Source organism: Sinocyclocheilus grahami, unplaced genomic scaffold (assembly GCF_001515645.1).
Source record: "Sinocyclocheilus grahami isolate Dianchi unplaced genomic scaffold, SAMN03320097.WGS_v1.1 scaffold1287.1, whole genome shotgun sequence".
Classification (NCBI taxonomy): Eukaryota; Metazoa; Chordata; class Actinopteri; order Cypriniformes; family Cyprinidae; genus Sinocyclocheilus; species Sinocyclocheilus grahami.
The window spans coordinates 4,960-16,614 of NW_015506466.1; positions in this window are offsets into that span (position 1 = coordinate 4,960).

The window sequence follows — 11,655 nt, forward strand, 5'->3', positions numbered from 1 at the left end:
TGGGTGACAGCATGCCCAGGGGCCTACAGGCTGTCATTAAGGCTAAGGGTTGCCCGACTAAGTATTGATAGTTGTGTAAATACTGTCATACTAACAGCTGTCTAATTTTTGGTTGATTGTAATCCATTAGGCTACATACCTTTTTATCAAAGTTATCTAACATTATCAAGCTGAATTTTTCTGACTGAATTTAACTGAGTTCTTGTTATATTTTATTCCCATTTTCTAAACTATAGTGAATAAACTGTGATAATGTGAGAAATGTTGAAGGTGAAGGTGGTTTGACTATATATTTGATAAATTAAGTTAACCAACTAACATTATACATACTCTTTTGGTTTCTGTACCCAATATTTAAAAAATTTACAAATGCAATAAAATATTGGTATCGGTACTCAGTATCTGCAAGTACCAAAAATAAAAGTATCGGGCGAGTACTGGAAAAAGTGGTATCGGTGCATCAGTACCAACCATAAAGTGTCTTATTATTCTAACAATGTACTGTTAAAATGTAAGAATTTTACGTAAATAATGACACGTACATTCAATAAGGTCAGGAAAATATTGTCCTTCACAAAGTTAAAAAGTGTCCTAGATATCAATTTAAGGCAAATATCACAAATATGCTGATTAAAGTAAGACCTGATAGAGCACTGATGAGACTATAGCTTCAGAATAAATTACATTTACGCACAAAAAAAAAGCTTTTTTCCTCCGGACAAGTAACTTTTTTTTACTCGGGCAAGTGAATGTCTGATTTACTTGTCCGAAGGACAAGCACAAGTCAAGGCTTAATGTCGAGCCCTAATATTACTCCATACTTAAATGTATAATTACACTGTAACAAGGACACCTTAAAATAAAGTGTAACCCAATATTTATATAAATGTGATAATTACAAAGAACAATGTATAAAAAATATATTGTAGCACAATAATTAAGCACAATGTCCAATATCAAGTGCATAATTGAGATCACAACAAGGAACATGACAGCTTAATTTAGCATTTTTCAAAAAAAAATTGTTTACTTACCTTTGCTCCTTTCTTCTACGCTTTTCCTCCTCGTGAAGGACTTTTTTTAAGCTGTAAGAAGAGCTGATGTTTCTCCTCTTGCAAAACCTGCAATTTCCCCCCCATTTTTTTAACCTAATAAACAATTAAAATCTTAATATAAACATAAGGAAATGAGCAAATGCATGGGGATATATCAAATGGTTCAAGTGGTTCTGGAGGGTTTTTTTCCATTTAAAGGGGTCGTGAAGTGGAGAATTAAAATGTTCTTTATTTACACATACAGTATAAGAGTTTACTCTACAATAAAACCATACTACAAGTTTCAGAACTTAAAACTCCCCAGTTTAAAATATGAATTATTCTTATCTCTTCTATCCTTTTGAAATATCCGGATAATTGTGATGCCTTGATTCTTCTCAACACGCCCTTAACATGATGTGCCATCGTTGTATATAAGGTGTGTTCTGAACAACACGTCTTTCCATCAATCTCAAGAGCAATACTGGTGTTGGATAAAGATGACACCAAATGAGACGTCAAACTCATACATTATCAGTGGATGTAAAGAAACTCCAAAAACTTTGCATAGCCTTCCTAAAGATCCTAGCATTAGAAATAAATGGCTGAGGTTTATTTTTAATGATGTGCCTGAGTATCTAAAAATTAAGTTTTCGTTTGTTTTTCTCATTTCACAACACAATGTTTCGTGAATTATTATAAACATGTTGCAGTTTCATCATTGTGTTTTACTGTTGCTAATAAAATCAGTACATACCCAGATCAGAAATATTTGCTTAAACTGAATATTTTAAAGCAACATAAAATACCATTTAATTATATTGGCCAGCATGTTATCAACTACTCAGCAGTTCGTATGTCATTATACATCTTACATCAGACCAGAATATGACAAAGTGTTGCCACTAAGCATGAAAGATGCAACCAAAATAAATGTTTAACTGTTGGCAAACGAATGGAACTAATGTACATTTTTAAAAACCTAATTAGACAGCAGCATTTTTTGTAATACAAGTAATAACAGTACATTTAAAAATACACTGAAAATGAAGTCTGTCAGGGAGAAAGAATGAGGATTCAGTAGCGAATGTGCAAAACAACGTTTAATGGGAATACCCAACAACGAAGATGACAAGAGTCAGATAGGTGAAAGGTGGAGGTAACTCCGGGTAGCGCAGGGACACAACGAGCAGCCGATGATCGAGGATCCTTGCAGCGAAGCCCACGGCAGAGGAGAGAAGGAAACTCCAGGAACTGGTCAGAAACCGAGAGACACGAACTGAACACGGTGACAACATAAAACGATCTGACAACACCGGACAGAAAACACAGACATTAAATAGGCCAGCTGATAAGCCACAGCTGGCGCTAATCAGCTGATGGCGCTGATCACCGGCAACACAAACCACACCCACACCCACAATGACACGGAGAGGGCTAGAATGAGTCAGTGAGCCCATGAACCGTGACAGGACCCCTCCCCCTAGAAGCGCCGCCTGGCGCTCCCAGGCGAACTTACCTGTTGATTGTAATCATCAATAAGGGAGTGGTCCAGAAGGGTTCCTGCTAGGGACAAACTTCTCTCCTCAGGACTGTAACCTTCCCAGTCCACCAAGTACTGAAATCCGCGTCCCCTCCGTCTTGAGTCCAGAATGCGGTTAACCGAATACGTGGGTTCCCTGTCTACGAGGCGGATTAATGGGTGAACGAAAAACGGGCTTCAATTTGGAGACATGGAACACGGGATGAATTCTCCTGTACGCTGGAGGAAGTTTGAGGCGGACTGCCACTGGACTAAGAACTTTGGTGACAGAAAACGGGCCAATACATTTGGGAGCTAGCTTATTACAAACAGATCGGAGAGGAATATTCTTGGAGGAAAGCCACACCTTTTGACTAACGACGTAAACGGGAGGCTTTGACCGGTGGCGATCGGCCTGAGCCTTGGTGCGCGTCCTCACTTGGAGAAGAGTCTCTCGGGCTCTTTTTCAAGTGCGACGGCACCTCTGGACGAAGACGTGAGCGGAGGGGACCGAAACTTCGGATTCCAGACTGGGAAAAATAGGTGGCTGGTACCCTAAGCTACATTCAAACGGAGATAGGCCCATGGATGACACTGGTAACAAGTTGTGTGCGTACTCCACCCACGAGAGTTGTTGGCTCCAGGAGGAAGGATTCTGAGTAACCAAACATTGCAACGTTCTCTCAAGATTCTGGTTGGCCCGCTCCGTTTGGCCGTTGCTCTGCGGATGGAAACCAGAGGACAGACTGACACTCGCCCCCAATAATCTGCAAAACTCCTTTCAAAATCTGGAAACAAACTGGGGTCCCCTGTCGAAAATCATGTCCATCGGGAGGCCATGAATGTGAAAGACGTGATCAACGTGATCGTGATCAACGACAGTAACCACTGTCTCCTTGGCTGAGGGTACTTTGGGCAAAGGAATGAAATGGGCCCCCTTTGAGAACTGGTCCACTACGGTCAATACAACCATATTGCCCTGGCAGGGCAGTGACGAAATCGAGCAAGATGTGGGACCAGGGTCTCGTCAGGGGGTCCAGGGTCCCGTCAGGGGGTCGATTGGAAGTCTTACCACGAGCGCAATCTGAGCAGGCCAAAACAAAATCTCGGACGTCACGAGTCCTAGAAGGCCACCAGAATCGCTGTTTTATGAGGATACTAGTCCGATTCACCCCTGGAGGACAAGCCACGCTGGAACAATGACCCCACCGAACGACGTCGGACCGTAACCTCTCCGGCACAAATAATCGACTCGGTGGGCAACCGGGTGGAAGCTTTACCCCTTCTAAGACCATGCGGACCTTCGACTCGACCTCCCATACGAGAGTGGAGACGACGAGTCTCTCAGGTAAAATACTCTCGGGAGTGGATGGGCACTTGGAAAATTCAAAAACGCGAGACAACACATCGAGTTTGATGTTCTTAGAACTCGGACGATAGGAAAGAGTAAAGTCAAAGCAACCGAAAAAGAGTGCCCACAGAGCCTGCCTGGAGTTAAGTTGTTTGGCGGACCTGATGTACTCGAGTTTCTCATGATCGGTCCAGACAATAAAGGGTACCCCCGAACCCTCTAACCAATGACGCCACTCTTCCAGCGCTAACTTGACCGCCAACAACTCTCGGTTACCAATGTCATAGTTATGTTCGACAGGCGATAAACGATAGGAGAAAAATGCGCAAGGATGCATCTTGTCATCCGAGGAAGAGCGCAAGGATAGCACTGCACCTACCCCCACCTCTGATGCATCGACCTCCACCACGAACTAACGTGTGGAGTCAGGGGTTACGAGAATAGAAGCCGAAACAAAGCAGCTCTTGAGGTTGGTAAATGCAGCTTCGGCTGCACTAGACCACCTGAACGTAGTCTTCGTGGAGGTCAAGGCAGTCAGAGGAGCGGCTAGTTGAAATTGCGAATGAAACGCCGGTAGAAATTGGCGAACCCCAGGAACCTCTGTAGGGCCTTACGGGACCCTGGGGTTGGCCAATCCACCACAGCCTTAACCTTGTCGGGATCCATGCGCATTCCCTCGGACGAGATGATGTACCCCAAAAACGGAACTGACTGTGCATGAAACGCGCCCTTCTCTGCCTTGACAAAAAGCCCATTCTCGAGCAGCCTCTGGAGCACTCGTCTGACGTGCTGAACGTGTTCCTGGAGAGAAGAGGAAAATCCAGGTAGACGTATATGAATTGATCAACCATGTCTCTCAGCACATTATTAACGAGTGCTTGAAAAACCGCGGGGGAGTTGGATAACCCGAAGGGCATAACAAGATATTTAAAGTGCCCTCTGGGTGTATTAAACGCGGTTTTCCACTCATCCCCCTCCCTTATGCGGACCAAATGATAAGCATTACGCAAATCTAGCTTGGAAAAGATGGATGCCCCCTGCAACCGCTCGAAAGCTGACGACATCAACGACAAAGGGTAAGTATTCTTTACCGTTTGTACCCCGGTAATCGATGCATGGTCGCAGAGAACTGTCCTTCTTGGCCATGAAAAAGAACCCTGCCCCAGCGGGAGAAGAGGAGGGGCGGATAAGCCCGGCTGCTAGAAAATCAGAAATATATTTTTTCATGACCTCCCTTTCTGGAACAGAAAGCGAATATAACTTGCCCTTAGGCGGAGACGTACCTGGCACTAGATCTATGGCACAGTCATAGGGACGATGCGGAGGAAGAGAAGCAGCCCGGGACTTACTGAACACTTCCTTCAGGTCAAGGTACTCCTCGGGCATGTTAGACAGATTCACCGGCTCATTCTGCAACAGAGAAGAAGACACAGAAGGACAAGCAGACATCAGACAAGAAGCATAACATGAGTCACTCCACACCGATATGGATTTACGACCCCAATCCACCCTGGGATCATGCTGAACCAGCCAGGGATGACCAAGGACAATAGTTACCAGTGGGGACTCCGTGAGCAGAAGGGTGATTTCCTCAAAATGGTGGCCTCACGACCCGCCAACGCATGATCAAAAAACCCGTCTCATCTCCTGAGAGAGGGCCTGGAACGAAGCACAACAGGAATGTTCATTCTCCCACACCGCCATTCCCCACAGAGCCTGACAGCAGTGTCAATACTAGAGCCACCTTTGACTGTTCCGTGGCAAACGTCGCTGGTTGGAGAGAGAAAAACATACAACACTCAGTCAGAAAGGCTCTACAGTGGTTAGGCTCACCAGCATGTCTCTGGTGTGGGTAGACGTGGCTCAAGCTGATGTCCGATGCCTGTAGATGTAGAGGGAACTGGCGGTGGGAGTGGCGCAGTGGGTAAGCTCAGCTGTTGTAGTTGGGTGGTGAGCTCGGACACCTGCACTACCAAGGTGCAAACCAAGGAACTGGTCAGAAACAGAGAGACACTACCTGAACACGGTGACAACATAAAACGATCTGACAACACCGGACAGAAAACACAGACATTAAATAGGCCAGCTGATAAGCCACAGCTGGCGCTAATCAGCTGATGGCGCTGATCACTGGCAACACAAACCACACCCACACCCACAATGACACGGAGAGGGCTAGAATGAGTCAGTGAGCCCACGAACTGTGACACTATCACAGCGCTTGGCATCTCGAGTATCAAAACACACAACATGACAGAAAGGAGGGCGTGGATACAGTGTGATGAAGTTAGCCAATCACAGCAGTGGGCGTTTACTTACGTTTCTACAAGAGGTAACGCTCCTAATTTTTAACAGTGTAAAAATTATTATTATTTTTAATTTAAATTTTTTTTTTTACATATATTGGATTTTTTGATGCAAAGAAATTTACGAACTTTTTAAACTAACCTTGAGAAACATAATCTGAAACGGCATTTTATAACCCCTTTAAAGGGACTGAAATTGACTCTTTTAGTACCGTATAATCGGCCCATTGCATGATCCTGAGGAGCTAATGTAGTTGTACACACCTGTTCTTTAGTTTCTTCCAAAGACATTCGTTCCTCCATTTCTTTAGTTAGTTTCCTTTCCTCCTCTTCTTTCAATTTTTGTTCCATCATCTTGTCCACTTCTTCATCTTCTACAGTATGACAGAGTGAACGAACACACACATACACACACACACACACATATTATATACAAATACATATATATATATATTATATACAAAAAACCTGACTGATTTATCTCAACTGCACTGTGTACCCATAAGTACACATGAACTAGACGAAATGACTAGCAACATGGGCACTATCTTCTCTAATACATTAAAAGCTGTTGCCCCCATCAAATTGAAAAAGGTTAGAGAAAAATGTACTGCGCCATGGTACAACAGTAATACCCATTCTCTCAAGAAAAAAACTTGTACTCTTGAGCGCAAATGGAGAAAAACTAACTTGGAAGTTTTTAGAATTGCGTAGAAAAACAGTATGTCCCGCTATAGACAGGCTCTAAAAGCTACCAGAGCTGAGCAAATCCACAAACTCATAGAAAATAACCAAAATAATCCAAGGTTTTTATTTAGCACAGTGGCTAGATTAACAAATAACCAGACGCCACCCGATCTAAATATTCCCGCACAGTTTAATAGTAATGACTTTATGAATTTCTTCACTGATAAAACAGATAACATCAGAATTACAATTGCAAATGTAGATTCTAAACACCTGAGAAGAGATGATGCCAACCCCTCAGAGGACCTCAGATGATGCCAACCAGAGCTACGTTTTCCGCTCTATGGACGTGCGCTCCACTCAGTCGTTCTAACCGCACAAGCAAGCGCTCCGTTAATATTCCGTTCACGCTCGCCGTAAACCAATTCCCGCTGCGACATAAAATTTCTCTAGTAGGCCTAATTGTTTACTGTTTGTAACGAAATTCTTGGATTATTGTCTAAAATTAAGCATACTGATAAATAGCAATTATCATGTTTTAGAGCGAAATTCTTACATTCTTCTTAATTTTATACTTTCTAGTGTCAAGTTAAAATAGACCATAACTGCGGGGAACTGTGGTCTATTAAAACGTCTCTTGATGTTTACTGGATTTTAGAATTTAGGCTACTTTAAGAAACATTAGCTTGAACAAAGTGTCAGGCTTCAGCATTCGGTGTGCCCGAAACACTCGCTCAGCGCTGGAAGAACCACGGATGCTGAAGATTTTGCGGGCGACCTTGGCTAGTTGAGGGAGGGATCCAGCACTGGTTTCCCAAAATCCAAGTGGTGTAGGCTAATGTCTTCTGTACTCTGTACAGTCCCGGCGCCAGAACATTTTAACAGGGGGGGCTTAAAATTAGTAACATTTTGTTTTTATCGAAATTACACATCACATTTTATGTCACATTGTACTTGTTTAATTACGTTTTTATGTTCTCTTCTGCCAGGCTTGGGAGGGGGGGCTTGAGATCATCGCAGGGGGGGCTAAGCCCCCCCTTGACGCCGGGCCTGACTCTGTAGTTCTGTATTTAGGCCTATATACAGCTGTGTGTTAGCTTAGGTCTACAGTTTAACTGAGATTATTTAATAACTACGGAGCTCCGAATATAATTCGAATGAACAATTCGTTTCTACGACGTCAGCAGGTTTTATTATTTTAAGTAATTTATTATTATTTATTAATTTTAAGCAATAATGATTTTTAATAAGTAATTACGAAATATAATAATTCGTTCCACGATTTAGGCCTAAAACTAGGGAACGAACGAATGAATTCGTGGCAGCTAAGCCTAAACGAGAACAAATACTTAATTCGTGGCCATAATTTAGACTAAACGAAAAAATAAATTCTTAATTCGTGGCCATAATGTAGTCCTAGCATAAAAGAGAACTAGCCTATTCTAAATTCGTGGCCATGATTTTGTCTGCATAACCAAATATAACCTTAGCCTACCTGTTTATTCATTTATTATGGTCTGTAACTAGCTCACCTTTTGCTGCACCATGTTTGCTTAGCACATCCTCGTGCTTTCTGGTAATGTGCCGCTTCAGATTCCAATATGAATCTTTACTAACTTTAACAGTCTCCCCGCATCCCTCTCAGTTTCTTCTCCCTGCTCATTCTTAACTTAGATTTTTTTACTTGACATTTATGTATAAGGCTTGCAACTTTGTTGAAACAATATATGAACTCCATAACTGCTCTACTATTCTCGATCTCTACAGATTCTCGATCTCGAACAAGCAAATCACCAAAGTGCATTCTGGGTTGAGCGAGCGGCGCTGAGCGTATTGAGCGAGCAGAGCGGAATCTTCAGAAAGGCGCTCTGTGCTCTTAAGGAAATATTACCACTCGGCTCCCCCTCCGCTCCGCTCACATGCTCTGCTCTATGGCAAGCCGTTTTAGCATTAAATACTCCTTGCTGTACTAGTCATAATTTAGTTTTGACTAGTCAAAATTCCAATTCGAGATATCTATTCTGCAATTTTGACTCGTAGTAATTGGAATTAAGATATCGACAATGTGATAAGGACTAGTCATTATATGCATTGAAGATATCTAAAATGTTATTTTGACTAGTCATAATATACATTCGAGATATCTACAATGCTATTACGACTAGTCGTATTGTTCCATTGGAAAATATTTTCAAATATCTACAAAAGAGTTTTGACTAGTAGATATTGTAATTAAAGATATCTATAATTGATTTTGTATACTAGGCATAATTCTAATTAGAGATCTCAAATTACAATTCTACTAGTGATAATTAAATTAGAGATATCTCTAACTGAATTAACACTAGTCAAAATTATAATTCAAGATATCTCTAACTGGTGTTTGACTAGTCATAATTATATTGCAGATATCTTTAATTCATGATTTCTTAAAGATATCCAAAATACATTTGTAGATATCTGCAAGTTATTTATTACTAGTCAAATTACAGTTGTAGATATCTTGAATTGGATTTTTGACTAGGCAAAACTTAATAAGAGATATCTTGAATTGGAATTCTTCCTAGTCAAAACTCATTTAAAGATATCTGCAATTTAATTATGGATATCTCAATCTGATTTTTCACTAGGAAGATCTTTCTTTGGAGATATCTGCATTTAGCTTTGAGACTAGGAAGAATTTCAATGTAGATATCTGGAATTAACAATGTGACTAGTCAAAATTCCTTTATAGATATCTAAAATGTGCATGCAAATGCGCCTTTGCTTAGCCCCACCTTAAACATTTTATTAACCAATCCTACCTTGGAAACTGTTGTCATCCGCCATTTTGTTTAAGAGTTGTATAATAAAGGTCCTGCATCTTTGGGTCATTTTAAACTGTTTTATACAGAAGTAATTCAAAAGTATGGAAATAAAAATGTAGCTGGAGCATGTTTAAAAGTAGTAGACTACACAGAGAGGACTCAGACAGGCTTTTGTCCTATTCTTTATCGTAATGTTGAGACGTGCGTGCTGTGGATTAAATTGTGTTAGCCTTTATTTACAAACGAACACGTCAAATCAGTAGCTAAGGATTTGTATAGGCCTCATGTCAGCTGTTGCAACATGTTATATAATGTTAAAAGAATATATTGGTGCTCATCATTGAACACAGCAGAATATCATCATCATGGATCTCTTGCTATAATAAAATGCAATACTCCCACCTTGTGTGCTATTTCCTATGGAAGCTCGTTTTCTCCACTAAATAAATAAATAATTAATAAATAAATAAATAGCGACTTTTTATTCCACAATTCTGACTTTTTTTCTCAGAATTGCAAGATACAGCTAAACACAATGCAAAGAATTGTGAGTTATAAAGTTTATAACTCGCATTGTTTATATCTCGCAATTCTGAGAAAAAAAAGAGTCAGAATTGTAAGATATAAAGCTGCAAATTACTTTAATTTTTTATTCCATGGCGGAAACAAGCTGCCATAATGACACAAGTAAACCTGAATCCATACACAACGTAATGCAACCTCATCAATGCCAGTTAAACTTGTATTAAATTGTAATCTTTTTTAAATCAGCCTTCACCTTTTTTTGACTACGTCTGATTATGAAGCATTGTTCTTGTCCATCATGCATTTATTTCTACTATTGTTCATGTTTTTGTTGTATAATTCCATTGTTCTCCATTGTGTTTAAATGTATAATAAATCAATTCTGATGAGCAGTTTGCGGTTTTCTGCCTTTATTGAACATTACACTGCATTTGGTCCATTTTGCAACATGATTAAATTAAAATCACAGCGCTATACATACATGCATGCTGGATACCTTTTACCACATAAGGCTGCATCCAGATATTATTTAAAAATCCCTGAAGCACATCATCCAGTAGCTTTTCTCTCCGTGACAAGAAAAGCAGACCACTGTTGTTAGCAGTTAGCACTAAACATTAGTCGGGGAGGAGATCTGGGAGGAGCTGAGTAAATTTAGTCCCACGTCACACAACACCACATTCGACTAGGAGCAGGTACAATTCAGATATCTTAAAATATAATTGTGACTAGTCGAAACTGAATTAGAGATATCTCTAATTACCTTTGCATATGTGTGACGCTATGGCAAGCCGTTTTAGCTTTTAAAAGTTTGTTTTGACTATCCATAAATATCATTTAAGATAGGAACAACTGTATTTTGACGAGTCATAATTATAATTCGACTAGTCACAATGACAATTAGAGATATCTGCAATTATAATTGCACTAGTAAGAAATCGGATTAGAGATATCTCTAAATACTTTATGACTAGTCAAAACTCCATTCAAGATATCTGTAATGACATCATAGATATCTTCAATAGGGCGTCACACATCTGCAAAGGTAATTAGAGATATCTCTAATTCAGTTTCGACTAGTCACAATTATATTTTAAGATATCTGAATTGTACCTGCTCCTAGTCGAATGTGCTGTTGTGTGACGTGAGACTAAATTAACTCAGCTCCTCCCAGAGCCCCTACCCGACTAATGTTTAGTGCTAACTGCTAACAACGTGGTCTGCGTTTCTTGTCACGGAGAGAAAAGCTACTGGATGAATTACTTCAGGGGTTATTAAATAATATCTGGATGCAGCCATATGTGGTAAAAGGTCTCCAGCGTGCATGTATGTATAGCGCTGTGATTTTAATTGAATCATGTTGCAAAACGGACCAAATGCAGTGTAATGTTCAATAAAGGCAGAAAACCGCAAACTGCTCGTC